We start from the raw sequence: 17,942 nt of genomic DNA, 5'->3' as shown, positions 1-17,942 counted from the left end.
TGAAACAGGCTCCAGGCTCTGAGCTGGCAGTCAGCACAGAGCCCGACGCGGGGCTCGAACCCACGAACCGCGAGATCATGACCTAAGCGAAAGTCGGACGCCCAACCGACTAAGCCACCCAGGCGCCCCGCCACCTCTCTTTTTTAATGACAGGTAGTTTTCTTCACTTTCCCTACCAAATGCAGACTTGTCAGTGTTTTAGAAACAAATCTCTTAGTAAGATCCAGTATGCTTTTGAACTTGCTCTCTACTGCAAGATGGCACAATTTCAATGTGGAGTCATCCATTTGGTAGGCCTGCTGGGCCTTTATCTGTAAGGTCCTGTGGAATTCGCATAGCCTACTTGGAGGAAATGAGGTGATTTGTCAGTGACCTGGTAACAGAACCACCTAGAACCTTCCGGGTGATGAGGGCTACTGAATAACTTCTAATTAATCACATGTGAATTTTCACATGCCTGTTGTTCTTATGGTAAACAAATAGTAAATAACATATAATATTAAAATTTTTTTAAATGTTTACTTATTTTTGAAAGAGTGAGAGACAGAGTGTGAGCGGGAGAGGAGCAGAGAGAGAGGGAGACAGAATACAAAGCAGACTCCAGGCTCTGAGCTGTCAGCACAGAGCCTGATGCCAGGCTTGAACCCACGAACCATGAGATCATGCCCTGAGCTGAAGTCAGATGCTTACCCAGTTGAGCCACCCAAGTGCCCCAATTACATATATTCTTATATAACCCATGGAGCCCCAGTCTTGAAAGCAAATAATTTCTTTGCACAGGAAGATATTTAGGGTGGATTCAGAAAACCATTGAGAAAAAGGGTTTGGGGTAATAGGAAATATTCTGCAGGCAGCAATTTATCTGGGAAATATTTATTTTGTAACCAAGCCCTTACATTTCCACTAACTTATTCCCACTTCTCCATGAGGGGATCTTCAGCTGAAATAATAGTAACAGCTATGGTTTCATGGGTGCTTACTGGGTGCCAATCACAGTCCCAGACTTCCCTTTCCTGAGGCTCTGAGAGATTATATAATTTATCTGAAACCAGAGTCTCTTAAATGTGACACTGCATTGCTCTTCTGTCGGAAAATTCTAAGAAAAGACACAGCCTCTGCACTTGGTATATTGCACGAATTTGTACAGCAATTAGTAATATCAAGAATCTCAAGACCAAAGATGGAGCTCTAAGAGCAAAACTTGGGGCAGTTGCTGATAATGAGACAGCACTCTTTGCAATGACGTATTCATGACAGTGTCACAAAGCCACCAGACCGGCACTCTCCAGTGAGGGACACATGATTAAAAGATGTGAATTGAAGATAGACAGGTAGGGACAGACAACAAGGTGGGGTAGTAAGGACACCGTTCTGACTGTGTCGTTCTTGGCCAAGGTCTTCACCTAGAGAAGGTGGGGAGCTAATCCCACAACCAGGCTGCACTTTTACTTAAATTATTGGTGATTTGCTGCCTATATTCGAGGCAAAATAATTAGGTTTAATTATTTTCAACCAAAAGTTAGTTGTTTTTATATAGTTTTAAACTTGAAGACTCTCCAGTTTTTATTAAGGGCGGTATCGGGTCCAGGGGACTTGACCCATGGGTGCAGGCAACTTCTGGGTGCTGTCATAGGTAGAGTCTGTGACAGTCACACTTCAAAAATAGCTCCCAAACGGGGACAATGTTTGAAAGAACCAAAACACACAGATTTATAAGATTGCTTATTCTTATCATCAATAATCATTATAACCATCACAAAACGGGCAATCCATACAGATTTCCTTACTCAACTACTGCAAAGACCATCTAAACTATATAACTCTTACCATCTCAAAACCAATGTTTAATTACACTTGCGATCCATCAGTATATTCTCCCTGCAAAAATCCAGAACACTATTACTGGCAAAGCACAAATTCAATATTTATCCCGCAGTCACAAAGTAATTCCTCCTGAATAGATCGCTGCAAGTAAAGGAAAGCAGTTAATTCAAATGAGCTTACTCTTTGCAGCCATAGAAAGGGATATGTTGAGGATGGAATTTGCCCAATTTTCTGTTTGCTGCTGTGGGGGAGCTCGGCCATGTGCTGCATTCGGTAACAACTCATGTCTGAGGCTCGCTGAAAGGAATTTTAGGGGTCATGTAGTTTATCGCCCATCTGTAAGCAAGACCAGCAGGGATCCCATTTCTCAGGGAATTTGGAAATGGCATATACTTTTAAAAAAGCCCAGGAGATATTTTCTGTTTTGTTTTTCTAAGATTATTTCTTTCTGCAGATTCTATAATCGGAATAGGATCCACTTTCCTACTTAAAAAAAACACAGTAACATTTTCTGTATCATGACTCTAAAACATATTTTTAGCTTTGTTTTTGTTATCTCTTCCTGTAGGGCTCCTGTTAAAGTATGCCAATGAGAAGAAAAACAAAATTAAAAGCTGTTCTGAGAAATGAGAAATTAAGATTCTTAGAGGCGTTCTTTTTTCTATTCATGTAGAAGAAAAATTGGGGATTTTGAGGTTACTTTCATTACCGCTCTTCAAAAATCCCAGGTAGCTTTTACCTTTTTCCTCTTTCTTCTTTTTAAGCAGTTCAGACAGTTTTATTTTAAAATAACTTTCAGTTTAAAAAAAAGGCATGTAAAACTTCAGTATGGCTGAGGAATCCGGATAAATGTTTTGGGCACTTAGGCCCCGGTGTGTTGGAGGAGTCGGGTTAGCTCTTATATACTTATTACCAGTTTTCTTACTTTCTTTTTTCTTTTTTTTCCAATTGTGTTCACTTAGTAAGAGCAAGACAGAATTTGAGGAGATCAAAGGTGAGGCTGTGAGAACAGTGGCTCCTTTTCTACAGCAAGTGGTTTAGAAGGCACCTGGGTGGCTCAATTGGTTGAGCGTCTGACTGTTGATTTCTGCTCAAGTTGTGATCTGGGGGTTTGTGGGTTCGAGCCCTCCATGGGGCTCTGCTCTGACAGGACCCAGCCAGCTTGGGATTCTCTGTCTCCCTCTCCCCGCCCCTCCCCTGCTGGCTCTCTAATATCTCAAAAATAAATAAACATTAAAAAAATTTAAAAAGAAAAAGTGGTTTAAGCTGCATTTTGTCAGAAATATTGAGAGGTTCTCAGGGCAACTGGGTGGCTCAGTCAGTTAAGCTTTGGACGCTTAGTTTCACCTCAGGTCATGATCTCATAGTTCATGGGTTCGAGCCCCACATCACGCTCTGTGCTGGCATTGCAGAGCCTGCTTGTAATTCTCTCTCTCTCTCTGCCTCTCCCTTTCTCCAGTGCTCGTGCTCTCTCTGTCTGTCAAAATAAATATATCAAGTTAAAAAAATATTAAGAGGTTCTCAAATTAAGAGTAAACATTTGTCTCGATTCCTCCTCTTCCTTCCCTTCTTTTCTTTTTTTTTCTTTTCTCTTTCTTTTTCTTCCTTCCTTCCTCTTTCTTCCTTCCTCTTTCTTTCTTTCTTTCTTTCTTTCTTTCTTTCTTTCTTTCTTTCTTTCTTTCTTTCTTTCTTTCTTCCTTCCTTCCTTCCTTCCTTCCTTCCTTCCTTCCTTCCTTCCTTCCTTCCTTTCGAGAATCTGCTGAGCACCTGAACCCACTTGCCCACTTACTTTGCACCAAAGAAGCTGAGAAAAGCCAGGTATGTGTCCCCACCCCACTCATACCAGCAAAATTTGAGAACATGGTTCGGCTTGACCAATTATGTGCTCTCATAGGAACTTTGAATTCAGAGCAAGTGGCACACTAGCGTCCAAGGGCAGTGGTGTCTGTGGCCATGCTCTGTGTCCATCCAGAGCTGGGAAGAGGGGACAAGTAGCAGAGGGGGACCCACATGCATTTCTGGTCCTGGTTCCCTGGGCTTGCCCGCCAATTTTGGGAGCTACTCAATGTGCTTCTGACATGTTCTTTTTCTGCTTCAGTCATTTAGAATGGGTTTCCCTTGCTAAGAAAACAATCCACACTGACACGCTCTTTCTGAGATTTGGGCTTTCAGATCTGGAGGGTGAAAGAAAGCATGGAAGTATTCATTGACGGAGGGTGGGCAGCCTTTCCAAGGTCTGACCTGTTTCCTTAAACCACATTTCTCTTGAGACACTTTTTCGCAGACACTTCTCTGAAGTACCCTAAGGGAGAATGATGCAACACCTCACAGAGAACCGGGTCAAAGAGTCATAATTTCAAGGAAGAAATTAATGCCACTCTTTTCAACCCTTTCAACATTGGTTAAATTACTCTCCTTTTTTAAAAAAAAATTTTTAATGTTTGTTTATTTTTGAAAGAGAGAGAATGCTAGCGGGGGAGGGGCAGAGAGAGAGGGAGACACAGACAAAGAAGCAGAATCCAGGCTCTGAGCTGTCAGCCAACACGGGGCTCAAACCCAGGAACCATGAGATCATGACTGGAGCGAAGTCTAGCGCTTAATGGACTGAGCCACCAGGGCGCCCTGAATTCCTATCCTTTCTTGGAGAGCAGCAGTTCTGGAAAAGGGAACTGTGTCTTGAGGTATGATGTTGGGGTTCGCTTCAGTAAGACTTGTTGAAGACAAACTTGTCAGTAGCTGATAGTTAATTTTTCTTGATCCCTTCCCACCCGCCCGTTGAATCCACTTACGGGCGGTGAGAAGCAGCAAGCCTAGAGCTAAGGAGGGCTATTACCTGCTAAGGCAATTCTGAGACGGAGCCTCTGAAAATGAGAATATAATTTATCAAGCAATGTGTGTTCAGTGATTCAGAAAGATCCATATGTGCTTTTGTTTCAGCCACTCTAATGAGAATATGTCAACTTCAGTTATATTCTTCTATTATCAGGCTCATTCCTGACTAAACCCGAGTGGCTGCTTTCCAGAGAGGTATGTTCTTATTGCAAGAATATGCTAGCTTTGTGGAGAGGCTTTCTTCCTCATATAAGATCTTCAGGTGAGGGCTGAGGCCCCTTCAATTGTCAAAAATCAGTATTTTATTTCTCGAAGGAATTTGACAACCTTCCAGCATCATGATCCACTGCTGGCTTTGGGAAAGAAAAGAAAAAAGGGTAAGGCAATATCTTCAAGAGTGAGTGAGTTTGAGGGTGTGGGACGGGCTGAAGCCAGAGGCCAATGAGAAACAAGATGTCACATTGTTTAACAGACCAAAAGAAAAAGACATTTCTTCCAGTTCCCTGCTGAAATGAAGGTCAAGTCTTCCGGTTTGGAGACAACGGGTGTCCCAGGGGACAGAACATTTTACAGTTACAGGAACGTGTTGTCCAACAAGTAGATGGTGAAATGCATGAACGGCCAAGGAATAGTATGAATGTTCTACTGAAGGGAAAATGATCCTCAGCCAAATTCAGCACAAACCCTTCTGCTTCTGGATAGCAAGGGAAACCCTGAGGATAAAAATGGGAAACAAATAATCTTTTTTATCCCCAACTCAATACCCCATCTGCCCTAAGGGTGAAAAACACATAAGAATCTCCATGGTAGCAGGAAGTAGGCAAGGTTTTGTCCTAAAATGGCTGCGTATGCTCTATGTGGGGCCAGAGTCTAATGCCTTATTTGTGATGACGGCCATTGAAGGGCAGGGGCGTGTATAAGACAGAAGGCAAGGTAACCAGTAAGAGCTCCTCAGAATTTGTTTCTGTGTCCTCTCTTGGGGCGTCTGATACCAAGATTCTTTACCTGATGCTCTGGGCTGAGATTTTCATGCTGATTCCTTCCCAAGCAATTTGCAACTCAAAGATACATCTTTACCAGTTTGCTTTGTTTTACTGTTCGGTGGCTATCTCTATACCAGGTGACAGTCCCTTAGGAAACTTCAACCACTGGCAGCCCTTAGGAGGACAGCACAGTAGGCAGCAAAAACTGAGTCCTCCTCGGAGAAATGTAATCTCACGGATTTGTGGATGGAAATCCCATCTGCAACTTACTTCCTCCGTCCCTCTCTTTTGAATGACGTCTGTGTTTTCACTGACGAGTTTCTGGTGTTTATTGTTTCGTAACATGCTGAGGAATTCTTGAGATTGTTGGCAGTTTTAGCAGATTTCTAGAATTTTGGCAGCTTGCTGTCACTTACCCTTTTATGTTCCAATAAGGATAAACAGTACTATTTATTGAGTGCCTACTGTGTGTCAATCACTGTGCTATGTGCTTTATGCACATTTCCTTTAATTCTTGTGACAAGCCTGCTCTCCTTTTCAGGATCATGGAGCTATGGCATTAGCTAAGTAATTTTTGCACACTTGCTGTTTTCTTGGTAGCAATGATATTTGGGATTTTTGGCATGGGTTCGGGGGATTCTCGCTGGCATTGTGGGTTGATTAACACACGTTCCTCGTATTTCACTTCTTCCTGCACATTTTCCTGCACATGTCAGTTAACATGTCATTCGATTTTGTAATTGTTTCTGATCCTCTTCAAGTTAAAGCTGCTTACCTCTCCCTTCAGCGGGGTATCAAGGTTGGCTGCTGGCAGCTGATAGGCATTATCAGAGGCTGCAGATCAAAGATGCTTCATCAAATAGAGTGCTTTGGCTCTGAGAGAGCAAACGAACGACTTGGGCATTCCTTTCCATCACAGCAATGAGACTTTAGCAAGAAGTAACTAATATGCTGCCTGTAAATGGGTCTTTGACTCAAAGTCTTGGAACTATGCTAATACTGCCTATTATCTATTTGAAACCATCTACTGAAATTTCCAGAAACCTTAAATTATACTTTCTCTTCATGCTGGGTTAGTTCAGAATGCATGTATATTATTTAGATTTTTTTAGTGTTTATCCACATGCCGTCAAGTAAAAGAATACATATGTGACATGTATGAACTAAGAATTCTTAAATATGGATACAAAATGAGCATCTTAGGAAAGAACTATAAGATTTTCAAATAGGATTTCCCCAAATGCCTATAAAACTTCTCAAAATATATTCTTCGGTACACTAACCCCACAAGTTGTTCTTTGGAAACAAGAAGGTAAATAAATGGTGGTATAAATCTGGGGGGGCTTTATTTCTTCTTTATTTCTTTAAAGCCTACAGTGCAGGCTTTATTTCTCCTTGGAGAGTTACAATACATATTAGCATATTGTAGAAGCTGCAGCCTTCCGCAGTAGGAGATCTGCGCTTTCCTTAAACCCATTTTTTCTCAAATGCACTTGACCATGGAAGATTTTATTGGGTAATACCTCTTAACATCCCATACACCAAACTTTGGAAAGATGCCAGACAGTGAAGATGGAAAGAAAGAGACAAGTTTCAGCTTTTCAAATGCAGAGTTTTCTACCAGAGACATTTTGAGAACGTTAGTCCCTATAGTCAGGTTTATTGCAGGTTCGAGGCTGCGTAAGAAATTTCTGGGTTCTTCAGCACACACAGATTTGTATTGATAGGTACATGGTCAGAACTAGGCCACCCTTCAAGAGTGTGGCGTGTAATTTTGGACCAGCTCCCAGCCCTCCCTCCCACCCCCCACCCCTGCCCCTGGATGACACTCTGTGCAATGGGAGAGGAGATTCCGTGTCCACTCCCCTCCCCGCACCATAGTCAAGAGAGGGGAAGAGGCCAGTGAAAACTGGATAATCCACCCTCTGTATGTTTTTTTTAATAACAAAGTTGGTACATTAGAGTTTTTTTTCCTAAGCATGTCACATAGATACTTATACACTTTTTTTTTATGGAAAAATAATACTTTTGAGGAGCCTATGATCAGTTCTTTAAAAATAATTTTTTTAATGTTTATTTTTGAGAGAAAGAGAGAGATACAGAGTGTGAGCAGGGGAGGAGCAGAGAGAAAGGGAGACACAGAATCTGAAGCAGGCTCTGAGCTGTCAGCACAGAGCCCTACGTGCGGCTCGAACTCATGAACCGCAACCGTGAGATCATGATGTGAGCCAGAGTCTGACACTCAACTGACTGAGCCACCCAGGTGTCCCAGCCTATGATCAGTCTTAAGGTCCATTTCTATGCACCGATTCCTTTAGAGCTATTAAACAAGAAATGAATTCATATCTGTCACAATTTATTGCCGTCTAGTTGTCTTGAATGTGAATATTGCATTTCATGTCTCATATGCTTCTCCACACTCTATTATATCATTCTTAGGAGCTATTTCAGGTGGGCCACGGCCCTTTCATCCTGGTCAAACCCGCTCCCAGAAAGGGAGCAATTTTCAGGAATGCTTTTGCTTATTTAACAAGCTTCCAAATGGAAAAGGTGACAGGAAAGACAGAGCCCAGGAAGTAGAGGAGAGCTCTGCTGTTCATAGATCAACAACTTGGATTCTAGAAGAAATTTTGCGTCTTCCGGCTGTCCTTAGAGGAAGTGGATCGGATGCGGGTGTTACATGCTTGAATACTTGGTTCATGGCCTCTCGCCAGCTTCCTAGCAAGACCCTGACCAGCCTTCAGTCTTGCCAGCAGGTGTGTGACACGTGATTTCTGAAGAAGGTTTTCTCCTCTGGAGGACTACACTGTCTCCCTTGTTGAGAAGGAATCTGGAAGGATATTCATGGGCCTGGTGGAATCTCATTCAGCCTAATGTACTTAGAAATGAATTCGCTTGTCAGAGAACAATTGACAAAAGAAAGGAAAAAAATGTCGATTAAATTTTGGGTCTAAAAAAAGCTGTTCGTAATCACATCTTAAAATAGCAGCACCGCATTGGATCATTGAGCCCACAGAAACGTGCAGGCCTGAAACTTGGTCAGCTTTGTTTCCAAGATATCGTGTAGAGTCTGTGCAAAGTTTTGCTACCTGAGACCAAACAAAACAACAAAACCCAAATCAAATGCACGAATACGGAACACCCCGATTAACTAGAAAAAAAAGCATATTGCTTCCTAAGTCCAGTCTTACAATTCTTAGTATTATTCGGTAATAAAACTAGCTTTCTTTACAGGGAAAATATTTTATTAGGAATCTTTCAGCCTTCAGGTACATCTCCAGCCCAGAGACTGTCAGACCTATGATATCATGTCTGCATCTTCAAGGGAAGAGTCTTCTGAGATTCCCACCGAATACCTCTATCAGGGAGGATTGCAAAGCCTGACCCAAGCCTGAGGCAGGGTCCATCGTCATTTCTACATGGCCAAGTTAATCAGTTCCCTCAAGGGCATCTCGCTTGTGCAGAAGGAGGAGACTGGAAATCTGCTAAAGCTAAGATATTGGAACTTGGAGTTACCAGGCAGATAGATAGATAGATAGATAGATAGATAGATAGATAGGATAGATAGAGATACATACATAACAGTAGTGCATGGAAGAGAATCTCGCTGCAAGTTGAGTTTCTTGGGGAGCAGACTCTAACAGGGAGAGTAGTTTATAAGATGTTAGAGCGTACTTGGGACCAATCCCTATGGAAAAGAAGGGATAGCAGCAAGACTGGGCTAAGGAAGCTGGGCTGAGATGTAGTCTCAACAAAGGCCTCAGCCAATCCCCTGGGAAGCTTTGATGTTGGGATGGTCTTTCGGGGTTGATGCGGTTGGAGCTGGGACACTGTCTATAATCACACTGTTGGTTAGTCATTGGATCGGTCTGTCCTGAAGGGTGAGGTGGCTTGTTAGCTGAAGCTCTTCCCAAAGGGGTGTCTGCCAGCAGAATGCCCAGTCCTTCATCCGGGAGAGAGCGCCCACCACTAAACTCCGCACTTTTCTTTCCTAACATAAGAAGTAACTCAGTTAATGCCTCTACAGAATCAGAGCTCTGTTGGGATAGAATGCTTTTTTTATTTTATTTTTTTAAAAATGTTTATTTATTTTTGAGAGTGAGCACAAGTGGAGGAGGGGCAGAGAGAGGGGGGCAGGGATCTGAAGTGGGCTCTGTGCTGACAGCAGCAAGCCTGATGCGGAGCTCGAACTCACAAACCATGAGATCACGACCTGAGCTGAAGTGGGATGCTTAACCAACTGAGCCACCCCGGTGGCCCTCAAAAAGATGATTTTATCAAAGTACGGGGACAGGGCCCATGGGCAGAAAGAGCTGCCCTGGCGTTGTGAGGAGTGACTGATTGCATACATCTGGGAGTTGGGGGAGGTAAGGAAAAAGGGAGGCCCTCAGAAGGACTTTCCTATGCTAAAAAGGACTCAGAAGATACTGTGGGCCTTGTTATGGTCAAGCTAAGCTGCTTTTCCCTCTAGTAACGCATTAATGTTAAGACAGTTGGGAGTTTATTGGAGAAATGTTTTACTCTGCCTATCTCAAATATTTGTCCATGGGCTGCAGATTATAAAGAAATTTAATTTAAAAAATGTTAATGCTTATTATTTGTTTTTGAGAGAAAGAGAGAGACAGAGCGCAAGCAGGGGAGGGGCAGAGAGAGACGGAGACACAGAGTCTGAAGCAGGCTCCGGGCTCTGAGCTGTCAGCACAGAGCCCGAGCAGGGCTCGAACTCACCAACTGCGAGATCATGACCTGAGCTGAAATGGGACCTTAATGACTGAGACCCCCAGGCACCCCTGGAAGGCACTGTTTCTGTTGTGATGAGTTTAGTAAATGATGTCCCAACCTTGACCTTAGTGCTCTTCCTTTCCTGCCCGCTTACCCCACGCCTTCTTCCCCTAGTTATCTTCTCCCTTTGCCTCACAGACCCCTTAAGGAGCATTTTTTTTTTGCATAAAATATTCTTAGTAAATTTTAATTTTTATTCTTAATAATTTTTTTTTTTGGTATATGAGCATCCCTTTGATTTTTTAAATATTATATTTCACCCTTGGTAGTGAAAGTCTGACAATGAAGAGTGTGTTGAACTTTTTCTCTTGCTATTATGAAAAATAGCACGTGTGGGATTTAAGCGCAAACCAGGTGGTCAGGTTTTGAACCCAGCCCCACTACTCATCCGCTGTGTCAGCTGAGCAAGTTGCTAACTCTCTGTGCCTCGGTTTCTTCATCTGTACAAGAGAGATGACAATAACACTTTTCAGAAATAATAATAGGATTTTCACAAAGCAGGGTGTTAGGAGAATTAAGTGATTTATCTGTGAAGTGTTTAGGAGAGTTCATATGTATTATGTACATAGTAAACATTATAGAAATATGTTCTTATTAAAAATTAAATAGGGGCTCTTGGCTGACTCATTTGGTTAAGTACATGACTCTTGATTTCAGCTCAGGTCATGATCTCAAGGTTTGCGGGATCAAGCCCCGTGTCAGGCTCTGCGCTGACAGTGTGGAGCCTGTTTGGGATTCCCTTTCTCCCTCTCTCTCTTTGCCCCTCCTCTGCTCATTGTCACTTGTGCATGCTCTCTCTCTCTGTCCCCTACCCCTGTTTCTCAAAATAAACATTTTTTAAAAAGTAAAATAAAATACTCTAGCATGTTATATATATTTCTTTAGCTGGAAAGGGCGGGGGTTTGGAAATGGAAGGAAGGAATTAACATTGTTAAATACCTCCTATGTGCCAGAAACCACTAAGGCACACAGATTGCTTTACTTAATTCTCATGATAGCCTTGTGATGCTCATATTATTCCCCTTTTACAGATGAAGAAATTATGATTTGCAGAGTTTAAATTGCCCACTGTTGGTGAGGGTTGGGCTGGCATTCAAACCCAAGGTGACCTGGCGTTAGTGGTTTGCTTTGTTCTATTTTTCTGGGTCCCTCCCATCCCCTTCCCACTCCATGTTTACGATACCCCTCACACCGGCTTTCCATTTTCCAGTGAACAAAATCTGATGTACTCTGAAGTGATACAAACCAGAACTTCTAACTCCCATGAGAACTTCCCCTAAAACTGTTAGTTTCATTTTGTTTCCCTTGCAACACGAAACAAAGAGTAATGGCATGAAAAATATGACTTGACAACATCATTTATATTATAATTTCCCCCTTATGATGAACTTTATCCTTAAAACAATGCCCTTTCTGGCTAAAAGATTAGCTTCCTTCTGTTCTATTGTTAACTGCAAAAATTATACTTTAGTTCTTAGGGTGTGTTTGCGTTCAAAGAATTCGTGAGCAAATATTTCTACAGAGAAGCAAACTCAAAGCCGCGGAGATTAATTCATAATAAGTCAAAGTTTGATGCTAAAATAGTTTGATCTGAGATTACCATTGACTACAAATTGCCATCTGTGCTTACTTGTTAAAGATGTCAAGTGTAATTAATTCAGTGGACCCACTATTTGACAACCTCTGTTAAAATGAGCTGCAGAATACATACTGTATGCTAATTTTCAAATTAAACCTGCCAACTGGTTGTTGGCTTTGTGAAAGCAACTTCTTTCCTCATTTGGCCAAAGCTTGAAAATCCTATAAGGGGGAAACATGATCATTTATTTAAAAGACCTACTGTGTGCCAAGTACTGTGTTATATTAATATACCCACGTTAACCTTATTCATCCTCCATGCATTCCTATAAGGGGCAGCTATTAGCTCCTTTAGTGGGGAAAAAGGCACAGAAAGTGCTTTTTTCAGACCCCATGAGATGTGAGAACTCTCCCGTGAGCCCTTTATATGCAAGACTTGTTGTTAACATATATGTGAACATATATGTGCAGACTGGATTTTGCCTTCCGTGTTCTGGGGGGAGAACGCAAAGGATGCAGTAAAAGATGAGTTTATCATGTATTTCTTAATCACTACTAGTGGTCAAAACTCTGAGAATTCCTCCAGGGGCTTGTGTCCTTGCTTAAGGGCTAAAGGGGCGAGGTTGGTAGATGGATCGTGCTCCTGTTTGGTGAGACAGGAGCTCCATCTTGGGTAGAAGCAACAGGTAGTGGTGAGAAGAGATTCTGGACGGGGAGGGGTTGGTGGTGTTGCTGCTGCTTGTGAACAGTGTCAGAAAGAAGACATTGAAAAGAAGGTAAACCTGGTCAAAGTCATAATACTGAAGGGAAAGGCTTGACCTAGAACATTGACCTTGAAACACTATATCTCTTTCCCCAAACTTCTACCCAAGGCACTGCCTCGTTTTGTCATTTCCTGCCAGACTTGCCAGTAGTCCTGCCTGTTGGAGCCCCTGCACTAGCTTCTAGAAGCCTCCATAAGTCCCCTTGGTTGGAGAAGTTCTCACCAAGAGCTGACCTCAGATGGGAGAAGGGACAGATGAAGAGGATGTCCATGTCCCAATGCAGATGGGAATCAAACACATTTCAGACCACTAAGCTTGAAATGGAATTTATTTCCCGTGATATAACTGTAAGAGATGATGTATACAAGACTGAAATCTTACGGGAAATAAACTCCAGCAGCAGTTGGTGAGAAATAGGTTGTTTGTTTGTTTTTGGAAGAGTGAGAGTGCAAGTGAACAAGGGGTAGAGAGAGAGAGAGAATCCCATGAGGGGCAGAGGGGAGGGGGGAGAGAGAGAGAGAGAGAGAGAATAGGAGCTCAACCCAGGCTCTTGTTTTGTTTTTGTTTTTACCTGAAGCAAGGCTCCTGCTCACCAGATGTGGGACTTGAACTCATTAACTGTGAGATCATGACCTGAGCCAAAGTCAGATGCTTAACGAATGAGCCACCCGGGTGCCAGGTTTGTTGGCTTTTTAACAAACAGTCCTGTAGACCTAACAACCATGAATGACAAAATATCTCTAAAAAAAGTATCTTCCCAATATCCTAAAAATTTATCTTTAACACAAAACTTCATTGGAGCTAGCTTAAAGTTGAAGAGGTATGAGAAAGACCATTAAAAGAAGCTAACAAATTCCCCCAAATAAGAATGCAACAACTGACAAATGAGATTAGAAATGGTTCACAAAAGGAGCTACTAAAATTTACCAAAATGGAGCCAAAAGCTTGCTTTAGTTTGAAACAAGTAATTTACAAACTATGTTAATACTCACATTTGCTACACTGTTTATTATCCTTTATCTCAGATAACATGCATTTACCAGGAGATGAAATGCACATGGAATCTATTCATTTGTTTTGCTAATTTATTTTCATTTTAAATTGTATGTATTTTCAGTAGACACAGATAAACAAAGGTGCGCTACAATGTTTTTCTGAAACGTGTTTATATTGTGCTAAATATTGTGTCTGATTTTTTAAATTAAGAACAAATCAAGCCCCGTACTTGATAGTCTAGCACTATCTCACCGGACTTTAACTTTTGTCTTTTGCAGTATTGTCTGCACCTGGGCTAAGTTGGGGTGTTCTTCTGTATTTTTATATCTGGACTTCTGCATTCTTATTGGATGTTTGATTTATGTACAGTCACAAACTAAAAGGAAAAAAAATCCTTGCTTACCTTCTAGGCAAGGTATGGTTGCTAAGGAAATGCTTGCTGTTTCTTTAATATTTTTCTCCATAATTGGATCTATTTTAGCAGTCTGAGTTATTGCAGCTATTATAAACTGAACAATGGAGGAGGGCCAATTATTTCAAAGCTACACTTAATGGTTACTCACCTAGCACAAATATCTCTCTTCAAAATCAACCACAGCACAACATGCATTTTTGGAGGAATTTGAGAGGCGGGCTCATCAACACCATTAAATAGCATCATTTTGAAGTCTAGTGGCAGACATTAAGAATCTTGGACCATCTGTACCGTTACCTGCTTCCTAAAATTCTTGGCCAGTTGCACTCTTTATATATAAAAAAATGCAAATCAATGGTTAGGAACTATATCAAATTATTTTGTTCCTAAAAATCTTCTATATGAGCAAGACACGTTCTCATATGTCCTGTGTACTCAGTGTAGATGTGTTTTCCCAAAATTAACTTCAAAATCGGTTTGAGCATACAGCCACAAGCACTTGGGGAAATATGTCGAGGTTAAGATCTGGATGAAAGGTACCAGTTGAAGGAGAGTGGGAAATTGGATAATAAAACTCAGTTTAGAAATGGCAAGTGAAGGGCATATACTCCTTACATGGCCTCCGTGGGTCCAAGAGTGATGTCCCTAAAGTAAACCTGACCCCCTAACAGCTCCCAGGCTCACTGATCGACTCTTCTTTGCCTTAAGAGAAATAGGGGGGCACCTGGGTGGCTCAGTCAGTTGAGCGTCTGACTTCGGCTCAGGTCACAATCTCATAGTCTGTGGGTTCAAGCCCCGCGTCGGGCTTTGTGCTGACAGCTCAGAGCCTGGAGCCTGTTTCATATTCTATGTTTCCTTCTCTCATCTGCTCCCCCACTCGCTCCCTGTCTCTCAAAATAAAATAAAAGACATTTAAAAATATATAAATTAAAAAAAAAGAAAAATATGGATGTTCGTTTTTAGCACCTTCATAGTTTTTGCCATCCCCCGTTATTGCTCACCTTAACAGCTCTTTTCAGTTTCCCAAGTGCTTGGGATCCCTCCCCTCCTTACCCCCTCCCCAAGACTGTGCCCTGAGTCACCAGTCTTTCCTGCCTCATCTCTACCAAAGTCTATCTGCCTTCATTCAGTTCCCTCAGGGCGTGTGTTCCATGGAGGGAACATAGCCTGATTTGGGAATCAGATAGGCCTGGGCTCACATTCTGGCTTGGATACTTATTAACTGTAAGGACGTGGGTGAAGTATTTAACTCTTTTGAGCATCAGTATGTTCATAAGTAAAATGGGTATAACCATAGAAATTCCTAATAAGGTTGTTGTGAGGATTAAAACACATAATATATTTGAAGGGGCTGATATGATACTTGAAAAAGAGTGGGGTTCAGTAAATGGGAGATATCATAACTGATCTGATAATTCACAGCCAAAAGGAATAAAAGAGTTTCCCATTCGTGAAAAATCTAGGGAAGGATGTACAAACACTCTATAAAAATTGTAAAACCTTATGGGGAGAAATTAAGGAATATCTAAACATGGATTGAAGGAGTCAATATATTAAAGATCTAAACTTTTCCCAACTGAAACTATATATTCAATGCAATCCTGATAAAAATCTCAATGGAATGATTTTCATATTGACCAGCTGATATTAAAGCTTATGAAGAAATTTAGAACAATCCCAAGACTATTCAAGACAGTCTTGAAGTAGATAACAAGGAGAGAGGATTTATTCTGCCAAATATTACAACCTGTGAAGCGATAGCAGTCCTGTGTGGTATTGTTACAAATTAATAGACCCAGGGAAGAGACTAGGGACAGCTAGCACAGGTTCATGCAGGTATTGATATGATATGTGACAAAGAAGATGTCCCAGAGCAGTTGGGGAAATGATTATCTTCTCATTAAATGATGCCGAGATAACTTGGCCTCTAAGTGGGAAAAAAATGTAACTGGACCCCTTCCTCACACCCTGTACAAAAATCAACTCCAAGTGGGTTATAAACTTACATGTGAAAGACTAAAATGTAAAGTGGTTAGATATTTATAAACATCTTCAGGACATTGGGCAGACATTTAAAGTATGATAGACAACAGGGTGCCTGGGTGGCTCCTTCTGTTGAGCTTCCAACTTCGGCTCAGGTCATGATCTCATGCTTTGTGGGTTTGGGCCCCACGTCTGGCTCTGTGCTGACAGCTTGCTTGCTCAGAGCCTGGAGCCTGCTTCAGATTTTATGTCTCCTTTGCTTTCTGCCCCTCCCCTGTTCATGCTCTGTCTCTCTCTGTTTCTCAATAATAAATAAATGTAATAAAATAAAATAAAATAAAATAAAATAAAATAATATGATAGACAAAGACTAGATTAGGGCACCTGAGTGGCTCAGTTGGTAAAGCATCTGACTCTTGATTTCAGTTCAGGTCATGATTTCATGGCTCATGAGATTGAGCCCCAGGTTATGCTCTGTGCTGACAGTGCAGAGCCTGCTTGGGATTCTCTCTCTCCCTCTCTCTCTTTGCCCCTCCCTTGCTCGCTTGTGCGCTCTCTCTTCCTTTCTCTCTCAAAATAAATAAATAAACGTAGAAGATTAAAATGACATTAAAGTAATTAAATTCATGAAAAGACACCACTTTAAAGAGTGTGAAAATACAAGCCACAGAATGAGATATTTACAACACATAATCCATAAAGAACTTACATCCACAAATCAGTTTAAAAAAAGACCAATAACCCAATTAAAAAATGAGCAAAAAGGAAATCCAGACAACCGATAAGAATAAGCAAAGATGCTACGCTCACTAATGATCAGGAGGTGCAAGTTAAATCATATTGAAAACAGCCAATGTCACATGCACCAAGAGTGACAAAATAAAAAATCTGATAAAGACAAGTGTTGGCTAGGATGTGGAGGAATGGGAGCTTTCCTGCACTGTTGGTGGGAGTAGAACTCAGGACAATTACTTTGGAATACAGTTTGCATTTTCCAACCAAGTTGGAGCCCCCAGAACTCAGGACACAACAATCCTATTCCTGGGTGCGTCGCTAGAGAAATACATGCATTTGCATATCAGGACACATGTATAAGAATCTCTAAACAGAATCTTGGTAATAGTCTGAAGCTGTAAATGAACCAAATGTCCATTAATAGTAAAACGGCCATAACCATTAAGGGGATGAATTGTGGCATGTTGATCAGTATGCAGAAATTCTTTCCACAATGTAAAAAAATATATATATATTAGAGCTTTTCTGGGGAAAAGTATCTTCCAGATACTGAGCACATAAGAATGGATACAGTATATTTTTAATATAGGTAAAATTTAATATATGTAAAATTGAAAAATAGGAGAAACCATACTTCATAAGGGATAAAATTGCAAAGAAAAACTATGATGGCTAGGACAGAACCACAGTAAGACTCAGGGCAGTGGTTACCCTTTCAATTAAGAAGGAACACAGTGGAGGCCTCAGAGGGCCAACCAGTATTTCATTTTGTAGCCTGGACTTTGGTTATCAGCGCATATACTACATCCTCATACATGACACTGTATACTTGAATTCTTTTTTCATTCTTCTGTATGCGTGCCATATGCCAAAATTATATATATATATATGTATATATGTATATATATATATACACCCACACCAGAAAGAGAATCATGTTATATTATTTTAGACTCCAAAATAAAGCAGTTACTATTCAGCCTCTGTGCTTTGAATATAAAACCAATGTCTCGCGGACACCTTGAGCAGCCTTCCAAGTGTCATTGACGG

The sequence above is a fragment of the Hyaena hyaena genome, unplaced genomic scaffold (assembly GCF_003009895.1).
Source record: "Hyaena hyaena isolate Hyena2069 unplaced genomic scaffold, ASM300989v1 scaffold_72, whole genome shotgun sequence".
NCBI classification, from domain to species: domain Eukaryota; kingdom Metazoa; phylum Chordata; class Mammalia; order Carnivora; family Hyaenidae; genus Hyaena; species Hyaena hyaena.
The sequence above is the reverse complement of the archived record's forward strand: the minus strand, read 5'-3'. Positions refer to the sequence as shown.